Below are 11906 nucleotides of genomic sequence, written 5' to 3'. Positions count from 1 at the left end.
ACCAATCACTGCAGAATATAGGATAGTTTTATTTGTATTTGCTTGTTCTTGTTTTTTTCTTTCCTGTACCAGGTGTCATGTGTGTGCTCACTCACGTTTGTGAACCTGGATTGGAAGAGGCAATCTGTTGAAATCTATCATCATTCACAAATGTTCTTTATTGTCCTAGAGAGAAGATGTCTAACAACTTTGTTTTTTTTAAATAAGAACTTGCTGAACTTCCAACTTTTGCAATCTGAAAATGAAAGAAAGCAAAAGTGACAGATTTGTCAACCCTTAAACAGGGTAAACTAATCTACTGTGGTTATATAGGTTTATAATTAGGCACATCAATTATTTGCAGGAAGCATCAAAATGTTCTATTTTCCCCCCAAAAAAATCAAGGAGTGTATTCGTTGTGTCTTCAACAGTCTAAAAATTTCAGGGATTCTAAAGCAAAGAGTTTATCCATTGTGTCTTCAAAATTCTGGAAACTTCGGAGATTCTAAAGCCGGTAGATCAGTCTTCGCAATTCTGGAAAGCTCAGGAATTCTAAATTTCAACAGTCTCCCATCATTGCTAAACCGCAAGCAATGCAGTCTATTGAGCAGATATTTGACTTCTGTTGTGCAAGTAGGAGCCTTTATCTGAGCAAGAACTGTTTTCTGTTACATTTTCAGAGACGCAAAAGCCTTGGTACAGTTCTTAGTAATGACTTTCTCCTACGATACTTGATTGGCCAGGACAATCAATCTCCATTACAATCAATCAGGGGGGAATAATAGGATTTTTTTTATGGCTTGCTTGTAGTTCAAACATCAAGAGAACAGCCATTAATATCTTAAGCGGGTGATTCAGGTCTCAGTGAAAATCATCCTAGTTTTGATGGTGGCCCATTCAAAGAGTCATTTTCAGAAGACGTTTATCTGAGTTTCAAATATGACTGAAGAGTTCTATCCATGTTTTATCGAAAGGAAATGAAGGAATGGCTTGTATGAGACTGACCATAAGCAAATAACCATTAACTGAACCAGACCGAGGGGGGATATTCAAAAACAGGTAAATTTTTAATGGAAAAAAAACCCTCCTCAGAGATTTGGAGTCAATTCCAACTTGAACTAAGTTGTAATGGTATGTGGGAATGACCTTGGGGGACAGGAAGGAGAGACATAGGCTGGATAACCAGAATAAATATCTCAGTCCAGATGGAAAGAGTGGGAAACGTTTCAGAACGGACCCTCCCTAATTTTCCAGAAAGTAATAGGAAAAGAGGGATGGTGTGAGGCAGCGGTAAAATCTACTTACTTTCCCAACCGGTTTGGAAGTGCCTACACCGTGCGCACACTCTTGCTTCGCTCACACACGCGCACATCATGTGCGTGCATGGACCCTCTGCACATGCACAAACCCTTCTGTGCATGCGCAGAGGGTAAAAAACAGGTTACTTCCTGGTTAAAATCAGGAAGTAATGACAACCGGGTGGGTGGGCGGAGCCTCAGTCCGCTATTGCTACCGGTTCTCCGAACCACCGGCTGCCATCGCTACCGGTTCGGCCGAACCGGTCCAAACCGGGAGCATTTCACCCCTGGTGTGAGGCTCAGTTAAAAGGTGTAGGTATGCTTAGCCTGCAGAAAAGACACCTGAAGGGAAGATATGACAGCAGTCTTCACACATCTGAAGGGCATCGCAAAGCAGAATTATGTATTGCCCCTTTTATATTGATTATAAAGCCAAGGGTGGCGGGGGAGATGCACTTTCAGTCTTTTAAATATTCTGTTAATGTAAGCTTACCACACAGGAGCATGATGGCTCAGTGGTTAAAGACATTGAACTTGTCAGCTGGAAAGCTGACAGCCTGGGTTTGAGACCCGAGTGCTGCATGACGGGGTGAGCTCCCCTCCTTGCCTCAGCTCCTGCCCACCTAGCAGTTCAAAAGCATGCAAATGTGAATAGAAAAGAGCCTTGGTGGCACAGCAGACTAAAATGCTGTTAAGTAGCATTTAACTGCCAGCTGCCTGCAATTACTGCAAATTTAAATCTCACCAAGCTCAAGGTTAACTCAGCCTTCCATCCTTCTGAGGTAGGTAAAATGAAGACTCGGACTGTGGGGGCAATAAGCTGACTTTGTATAAAAAGAACACCGCTTGGGGGGCCGAAAGCCCTACTAAGCAGGTATATACAAAAATATGAAGGCTATTGCTTAACGCATTGTAAGCCGCCCTGAGTCTCTGGAGAAGGGTGGGATATAAATCGAACCACTAAATAAATAAATAGATTAACAGGTACCACTTTGGCAGAAAGTTCCATGTACCTCAGTTTATAGTCATGCTGGCCATAAGACCACAGAAATGTCTTTGAATAACACTAGCTCGCTCAGCCAAGAAATGGAGATGAGCACTGTGCCCTAGAGTCAGAAATGACTGGCCAGGGAAAACCATTACCTTAACCTTGCAATAAAAATAGAGCTAGCACTTCTGGCTGTGCTTCTTGTCTGGAGTATCTGCCAGGGTTAAGGCAGGTGCAGCCCCATCACTAGACAAATGCCAAAAAAAGGCAATACTCAATAATGATGAAAAAATGTGTTCTTATCCAATAAGAACAGGGTCTATTCCTAAACAATTAATGTAAGATTGTTTCAAATCACAACTGAGACCTGTGCCCCTACCCCATAAATCATCTTAACACGAACAACCATTAGATAGAGCTTTGTCTTCCCTCGTTTCTCCAAGCAAGCAGGTGGCCTCTCCTACAAATTAGCTCCTCTACCACAATTCTCTTGCTGTGTCCATAATGCCCATGTGTAAGAATGGACTAATCCTATCCAAATTAAGGATTTTTATTCAGATTGTAAACTATGTGCATTTTTCACCTACAGAATAACAAATAGCAGAATAACAAGATCCCAATCAAAGCAGAATCCGTTGTCAGGACAGGAAATAAGCCCCTGAGATAACAGGATAACAGAGTTGGAAGGGACCTTGAAGCAAGGGTGGGCTCCTGGAGGTTTGGCAGGGTTCGGGCGATCCTCTAGCCAAGGATCGCCGGGGTTTGGTGAATCCCCAAATGCCACCCCTGGCTGGCCACGCCTACCCCATCCCACCCCGCCCCACCCCTCCCAGGAGTCTCCACATGGCCTGTTCATCATTCCAGGTAAGTGCAGGGGCCACGCGGAGGGTCTGGAAGGGCAAAAAACGGGCCTACCAGAGGTTCCAGAAGTCCAGAAACGGGTCTGTTTTCGGCCTCCAGAGGGCCTCCAGACTCCGGGGGATGCAGTTTTTGCCCTTCCGGAGGCTCAACAAAAACCTCTGGACCCTGGGAAGGGTGAAAAATCCCCCCTCCCCCGCCGTGGTGCAGGCGGCCAACTAGGCCACGCCCACCATGGCCACGCCCAGTGAACTGTTGAATCCTGTTGCTAAAGGATCTGAAGCCCATCCCTGCCTTGAAGGTCGTCTAGTCCAACACCCTGCTCAGGCAGGAAATCCTATCAGGGCAGGAAACCCTATCCTGAAACCATTTCAGACAAATGGTTGTCCAATGTCTTCTTAAAAACCTCCAGCACCCACAACTTCTGGAGGCAACCTGTTCCACTGATTAGAATTAAAGATGTTTACTGCACCAATTTCTTGTAGATATCTCTAACAATTTTTAGAGAAATTATATTTACACTCATACTTACCTGCTCTCCTATCATGTAAACAAGGATAACAGCCATACTGTTTGATACCATGTATTTTATTATTATGGACATTATTACTTATTATTATTAGTAATATCTTTTAACACTATTGTAAACAGTGATAATTTTGTCTATTGGTGGTCTGTGACTGTAATCAAGTTTATTATTACTGTTCCACTGATTAATTGTTCTAACTGTCAGGATATTTCTCCTTAGTTCTAGATTGGTTTTCTCTGTAATCAGTTTCCATCCATTGCTTCTTGTCCTGCCTTCAGGTGCTAAAGGTAAATGTAAAGGTTCCCCTTGCACATATGTGCTAGTCATTCCTGACTCTAGGGGGCGGTGCTCATCTCTGTTTCAAAGCCAAAGAGCCAGCGCTGTCCAAAGACGTCTCCGTGGTCACGTGGCCAGCATGACTAAACGCCAAAGGCGCATGGAACGCTGTTACCTTCCCACCAAAGGTGGTCCCTATTTTTCTACTTGCATTTTTTACGTGCTTTCGAACTGCTAGGTTGGCAGAAGCTGGGACAAGTAACAGGAGCTCACCCCGTTACGTGGCACTAGGGATCAAACCACTGAACTGCTGACCTTTTGATTGACAAGCTCAGCATCTTAGCCACTGAGCCACCACATCCCTTCAGGTGCTATGGAGGCCAAAATAAAGTTATAATCCAAAGTGATAAAGGCAGTAAATCAAGGAAGAAAGTAATTTAATTGGTCAAATGGCCAAGAGAGTTGGCCAGCTGTTGATTAATTCCCTTTTCTGCTGAGGTTGACAGAGCAGTAGATATTTTGATCCACAATTATGACCCATAGATCAGGAGCTGCTGGGGCCTGAACTAGGAATCTTCAGACTTCTACCTGACAGTTCCATGCTGCAATTTAGAGCTGCACCATAAAATACCTGACTAAGCAGTTAAAGAGCTTCAGCCCTGGATTTCCCCTAACCACCCAAAATGCAGAAGAGAAGAAACACATTTGTTTTTCTGACATTGTGTGGGCCAAAGAAAATCCAGAGTCCTCCTGGTTTTGGCATAGTGGTTAAAACACTGGACTGATACATGGGAGGTTTGAATCCCCATTTAACTATAGCAATGTTTCTCAACCTTGGCAACTTGAAGAGGGTTATGACAATTCGCCATGGCCAACTCACCACGGCCCACTCACTGCAGGACAAGAGTTACGCTAATATCAAAGAAATGGTGGAATAGAAAGAATGCAATAGTAGGGACAGAATGAAATGCGAATGGCAAAAATTAAAATAATGTTTTATTTATTTTAAATAATTACATAGAATTGTTAACCTGTCCCACAGCGAGTTGTCCCATAGCGAGTTGGTTGTGACAAGTTGTCCTGCAGAGAGTTGGCCGTGGTGAGGTGGACTTGGTGAGGTGACTGCAGCGAGTTGTCCCATTCCAACTTGACGATGTGTGGACTTCAGCTCCACACATCCAAAGCCAGCAACTGCTGTCTGGGGAGTTCTGGGAGTTGAAGTCCGCGCATTTTCAAGTGGCCAAAATTGAGAAACATTGAACTATAGAGTTTACTGGAACAGCTCATCCCACCTATTCTATAAAGATGGTGAAGATGTTTCAGAGAACAGCTATGTAAATCATCAGCTTTGGTTCTAACTTCTCGCATTCTTCTTCTGACCAGTGATGGGTTGCCCCCGGTTCAGACCAGTTCGCAAGAACCGGTAGTAAAACCGACAGGAGGCCCTGCCCACTGCCCCAGATGTCATCATCGGCGATCTGCGCATACACAGAAGCGATCCTGTTGCGAACTGGTAGTAAAGGTAAGTAGAACCCATCCCTGCTTCTGACCTTGATCAACAGGACCTGTTACCCAACCCCTAACTTCAGATCTTCCCCAGGGATCTTCTGTACATTAGCTATGATGATGATGAACTTCAATCTGAGTTAGCAAAACCTTTCAGGAGAAACATGTTGTGTCTTTACCGCATTGGTGTCTCTGTCCCTGCACACTCCAATTGAAATCGTTTCTACCCTTTCGGTAAAAGTTTTGATGTTTTTTGCTTTTAAAGGAGGATCAAGAAGAGAGGCTGTAATCTGCCCATAATTGAATTTCAGACATTGGGAATAATAATGTATTGGCCTTTTCTGTAAATCAAGAGTTATGAGAGAGCTTGAGGGGGGGAGAGAGAGAATGAGAGAGAATTAATGCTTTGGGAAAATTTATCCTATTCCCTCCCTCCACCATCACTCCACAAATCTTTTCACCAGCTGCTGTCGATGTTGACAGAATCCTACCTTAGATAAAAGCTCTGATTTGAAATGAGACCAATCAAAAGATAATAGTTTCTTAACTCTGCAGTTGCTAATAAAATGTCATAAATTGCATCTGGGGTGTGAAAAAGAAAAATGTATTCTACTTTGCTATTTAGAAACATTTAAACTGATCGTCTTGACCTCTGTGGAAACGAGCAAAGCAGAAGAGCGATTAGAAAGCTTAAAGCTCATGTTTATACACATTTATCTTAAGTAATTAGATCTCTGGAGTCGAGGCAAGAGGAGAATGAGATATAAAGAGCCACGAGGAAGGAAGGAAGGCAAAATGATTTATGTTGTAGAAATGTACTTCTTTTCTCTTCCACTCTGTTTATTTTACAATGAAGACAAACTGGGCAATCCATGGCGGGAAAGAGGCAGAACCTGTGATGCTCCTATGCACCCTGGTTTTCTGGGGGGGGGGGGAGACAGAGACAAGTTGGATTGGGCTTCAGTAGTGGCATTTTTCACTGACAGCTTATTTTTTTAAAAGTTCTCTCTCCTAGCTTGTTTTTGGGGAAACACAGTATGCCATATTCCAAATGGGATCTGGACAGGCCGAATTGAGAGGAACACTTACTTCCTATAAGCCAAGAAACATGGTGTCTAAGAAACCAGGCTACCCATCACCCAAGCACTCTTAACCCAAATTCACAACCTGTGAACTAAACGGCAGATTTAGGTTGAGGTATTCAGCAGCGCCTTTCCTGTGAGTGTGACAAAGCAGTCAGCATAACGATCTGCGCAGTATACTTGTTACTGTTGTGCAATCTGCTAATTACAACATATCTGTCACAGATGAAAGTGACTTTGGCAATCTCTTGTGAAAGCTGCTGTCACCTCTAGGCATACCAACTTTGCAGGCTGGGGAATTCTGGGAGTTGAAGTCCTTCAGGCTTAAAATTGCCAAGGTTGGAGACCCCTGCTATACATGGAGTTGGGGATCTAATCCAACTGGAGTTGGGAGAAATAATAACATTTTATTTTACTAATTTGTTTTTATTCAGCTTAGATACTAATCAACTCCAGTTGCCTCTGGATGACTCCCAACATAAAAAACAAAAAAACAAACCTTCCCAATAACAATCAGCAAGATGGTAAATCTAATGAACCACAAGCACACCACACACACCCAAAAAGTGGCTTCAACCAGCCTAAACCAAACCCTGGGAGATAATAGAATATATTTTTTTTTATTGGCCAAGTGTGATTGGACACACAAGGAATTTGTCTTGGTGCATACGCTCTCAGTGTACATAAAAGAAAAGATACGTTCATCAAGAATCATAAGGTACAACACTTAATGATAGTCATAGGTTACAAATAAGCAAGCAGGAAACAATATCAATACAAATTGTAAGGATACCAGCAACAAGGTTAGACATACAGTCATAAGTGGGAGGAGATGGGTGATGGGAACAATGAGAAGATGAGAAGATTAATAATAGTGCAGACTTAGTAAATAGTTTGACAGTGTTGAGGGAATTATTTGTTTAGTAGAGTGATGGCGTTCGAGAAAAAACTGTCCTTGTGTCTAGTTGTTCTGGTGTGCAGTGCTCTATAGCGTTGTTTTGAGGGTAGGAGTTGAAACAATTGATGTCCAGGATGTGAGGAGACTGTAAATATTTTCACAGCCCTCTTTTTGACTCGTGCAGTATACAGGTCCTCAATGGAAGGCAGGTTGGTAGCAATTGTTTTTTCTGCAGTTCTAATTATCCTCTGAAGTCTGTGTCTTAATTTCTCAACCATCCTCCAAATCTTGGCTTTAGCTGTTTTGTGAAATGTGGTGTCCCCAATTCCTAAAAAGGGCAGACATTAAACCCCTTCCATTGAAAACAAAGGCAGAATGAAAGAGACGGACCAACCAGCAGCTTGGAGTGAAGTGCATTGTTCAATTAGACCTTCTGTGATTTTCTTCTTTGTGTCTGCTTTGTGAAACAGCACCAGAGGGATTAGCACAGAACAGAACAGGGTCAAAAGAGGTCATTTTCGAACAGCAATTTCGCAGCAGTATCCGATCGACAGGCAGAGCTCACATTCTGTTCTTGCAGAAAAGCCCCATCTTCTCAATTGCATTGCATTTATTTATTTATTTATTGGTGGAGTTCCATTGGATGAGACCACAAATGCCTCTTAGCAAAACATGGCTAGAATTGCATAAATCTATATTTTTATTCAAGTGTTTAATCTTTTTAAATTGAAATTAATAATTTCCTCCTTTCTAGTTCCTGTATTTCCAACATGAGACGCGATTAGCAAAGCAATGCAGGCCTGGAGATTCAAACACACAAGCCTCATCTTTAAAGTATGTTTGCCACCTTGAGTTGACCTCTTTGTAGAGAGATAATGTGTAGGGAGATAGATAGGAGATGAAAGATGAGAGATGAGAGGAGAGAGAGAGAAAGAGAGAGATAATATAGACAGACAGATAGATGAGAGAGAGATGATATAGACAGACAGACAGATAGATAAGAGAGAGATGATATAGGGATGGACTAGAAGATGTCACAGTCCCTTCCAACTCTGTTATTCTGTTCTGTTCTGTTCTGTTCTGTTCTGTTCTGTTCTGTTCAGAGCCACATGCAATGCAGGTTAATGTTCCATATGAAGGATGACTGAATGCAGCTAGACATCGACTTCTGACCACAATTAAACTCAAAATTTATGTTGCTAAACAAGACAATCGCTAAGTGAGTTTTGCCCTATTTCATAATCCTTCTTGCGCAGTTGCTAAATAAATCACTGCAATTGGTAAGTTTCTAACATGGTTGTTAAGTGAATCTAGCTTCCCCATTGTTTTTGCTTATGAGAAGGTCACACAAGTTGATCACATGATCCTGGAGCACTGCAACCATCGTAAGTATGAAGTATGTCAAGCGTCTGAATTTTGATCACATGACCATGGGGATGCTGCAACGGCCGTAAGTGTGAAAAACCAGTCATTAAGTCACTTTTTTCAACGCCCTTGTAAACGTCAAATGGTCACAAAATGAACTATTGAAAATCGAAGGTTACCTGTAGGTTGCCCTTATCCTGAATTCAAAAACTAGTAGAAAAAGCAGGATTCACCCAAACCCAAACCTGCATAAACAAGAATGAAAGTGGCAATAAAATAATCCGTGCCGATGAATTAAGTGAGAGGGATTCTCAAACCAGGCTGGCATCTGGCTTCCAGTCACATTGTGCTTACATTTTGTCAATAACACAGTGAAGGAAGGTGTGAGTGAATCTTATTTCATTGGACAAGCAGCTCGGAATACAGATAAGGCCACGAGAAGATATGAACCTTTAAATAAACGTTTTTAGCATTATCTTGGAAGGAGAACAATGCCATTGATCCCGATCTTTCCTGACAGAAAATCAGTTCCTCCTGAACTCTCGGGGCAGCGCACACTCACTTGCATTTGATCCTAATAAAATATCAGTTAAGTTCACTAAAAATAAATACGTCATCGCTGCTGACATTACGGCAAAAGTTGAAAGACACATTTAAGCGGAAGGTTTAATTGAATTGCTACGCAATGTTTTCGCCAGTTCGGCTAAGAAATTGTGTCCCTCTTGCATCCGGTCAAAGGTCTGGTCTCTCCCACAGCGGTAACCTTCAGACTTTCCAAATGTGATGTGGCCTTTCATCCTAGCGCTTAATGGTTTGTCAAATCTGATTCCTTCTAGAGGCCGTTTAGATCACCGGGTCTAACTTCCGGTTGAGGGCAAGACTCCAAATCAAAATGGCAGCCCACATTGCCATTCTCCTCCCCAAACTATTAACGCTTGCCTCTTGCTTTTCTGATTGTCTGAAGACAGTTTTTAAATAATTATTGCCTCAGTTCAAAGGGACTAGTCCTTTTGAAATCCCTGTCATTCGAAACATTTGCACCTAGAGCAAAACTAGCACCAAACCACTCACTCTTTCACATTGTAAAGCAGGGCGGGAATCTTTTTTAATTGTGTTGTCCTTAGAGGTGACTTTGTGAGTTCAACCCAAGAGGCGCCCTGAGCTTTTAATGAAAGACCCTTAGCTGATTGTAACCTGTAGCTCCGAAGAAATGATTGCATATGAACTGTTGGCAGAGAGGCTATAAAAGGAAAGCGTCTCTAGCCTCAGCTTGATTATTATTTTCCTTCTAAAACACCCTCTATTAATTGGCTAAAAACAAACAGCACAAAGGCCATTCAGGTCATTGTCCTATTTATTTCTCAGTGACAAAGATGTTTAATCTCTGGATTTCCTGTACCAAGACTGAAGGGGACGAGTTTGGATACTATATTCTCCTCCAATTCTGAGTCTGTGAAGCTCCAGCAGAGCTTCATTATAGGTAGTTCCAGACTTAAGACCAACGGTGGGTTTCAGATTATTGTTATCACCGGTTTGCCCTGTGCGCGCACACTCACTTTGTGCGTGCACCTTCTGCACATGTGGCCGGTCTTCCGCGCATGCACTTTGCTGAAGCGTGCACCTTTCATACATGCGCCTGGCCTTGAAAACGTGGCTAAATAGGACGGCATAGTCGCACCCACCCGCAATCTCCACTACCGGTTCAGGTGAACTGGTCTGAACCAATTGAATACCACCTCTGCTTACGACCACAATTGGCTATTCAGAGTCACTTCAAACTGCAAGATGGGAGGCAACTAAATCTGATTGATGATGATGATGATGATGATGATGATGATGATGATGATAATTCGCCATCAGTTAATTGCAGAAGGCAGCATTACTTGGAACTGCTTTCATCCTGCAACAATATCTGTAACACCGTCAAACATCCGTCAAACATCCAGATTTGCCTATCCCAGGTCCTTGGTAAGGACTTGATAGGTAGACAAAAATTCCAAACCCAGTGTGAACATCTGGCTGACTATGCAATGAATGAATGATGATGATGATGATGATGATGATGATGATGATGATGTACTTGGTTGATACCTAAGACACTGTGGCAGTAACCCGTATTTTATTTATTTATTTATTTATTAAATTTCTATACCGCCCTACTCCCGAAGGACTCAGGGCAGTGAACAGCCACAGAATAAAACATATAAATACAAAAATTTAAAATAGAATAATCAACCATTAGCACCAATCAATGGTATTTGTGATGCATTTTTGAATGTTCAGTTGACTGAGTTTCATATTTAATGAATAAAGATAATAATAATAATAATAACAATAATAATAATAATATAAAACAATAACAAGAAGAAGAAGAAGAAGAAGAAGAAGAAGAAGAAGAAGAAGAAGAAGAAGAAGAAGAAGAAGAAGAAGAAGTCAATGATATTTGTGATACATTTTTAAATGTGAAGTTGACTTGAGTTTCATGTTGAATGAATAAAAGTTTATAATAATAAAAATTGGATCCAGAATTTCTAATGCTAAGCAAGATAGTTGTTAAGCGAATCATGCCCAATGTTAAGACCTTTTTGCTAAGGCTGTTAAGTAAAATCACTGCAGAGATAAGTGAATCAAACCGTCGCTAAGCAAATCGGGCTTCCCCCATTGAAATTGCTCATTGGAAGCAGATTGGAAGGTCACAAACGGCAATCACATAATCCAGGACACTGCAACTGTCATAAACAGTTGCCTGTTGCCAAGTGCCCGAATTTTGATCCCATGACCCATGATGGTGGTGCTGCAAGAGTTGTAATTGTGATGACCAGTCATAAGGCACTTTTTTCAGTGCTGTTGTAACTTTGAATAGTCATTAAATGAATAGTTGTAAGCCGAGGACTAGCTGTATTGTTTTCTTTCCTAAACACAGCACAGAAAGTGTCTAGGAATATTCTCATTCAGGAGTGGGCTACTCCGGGTTCGCCCGGCTTTGGGCGATTCTCTAGTGAAGATTCTGCGTGGTTCGGCGAACCCCCAAATCCCACTCCTGGATGGCCCCACCCACCCTGCCCCACCCCTCCCAGGAGTCCCCACGTGGCCCATTTTGGATGCCATGTAAGTGCAGGGCCCGCGT

The 11906-nt window shown here is 42.2% G+C and overlaps 1 long non-coding RNA gene across 2 annotated transcripts; it reads left to right on the top strand.

Annotated features, from left to right (window-relative positions):
- The first annotated feature begins 500 nt into the window (after positions 1-500).
- On the top strand, positions 501-8706 carry LOC117667738 (uncharacterized). Of its 2 annotated transcripts, XR_009622991.1 has the most exons (5): positions 527-1038; positions 3872-3939; positions 5312-5450; positions 8169-8248; positions 8518-8706. It is a non-coding gene; the product is annotated as an uncharacterized LOC117667738 (long non-coding RNA). The 2 variants fall into 2 exon arrangements; XR_004592123.3 differs by lacking the exon at positions 3872-3939 and having other exon boundaries at positions 501-1038.
- Positions 8707-11906: the final 3200 nt, after the last annotated feature.

This window comes from Pantherophis guttatus, chromosome 1 (genome assembly GCF_059756535.1).
Source record: "Pantherophis guttatus breed Tessera chromosome 1, ASM5975653v1, whole genome shotgun sequence".
NCBI lineage: Eukaryota > Metazoa > Chordata > Lepidosauria > Squamata > Colubridae > Pantherophis > Pantherophis guttatus.
Note: the sequence above shows the minus strand (reverse complement) of the source record. Positions and strands in the feature narration are given on the sequence as shown.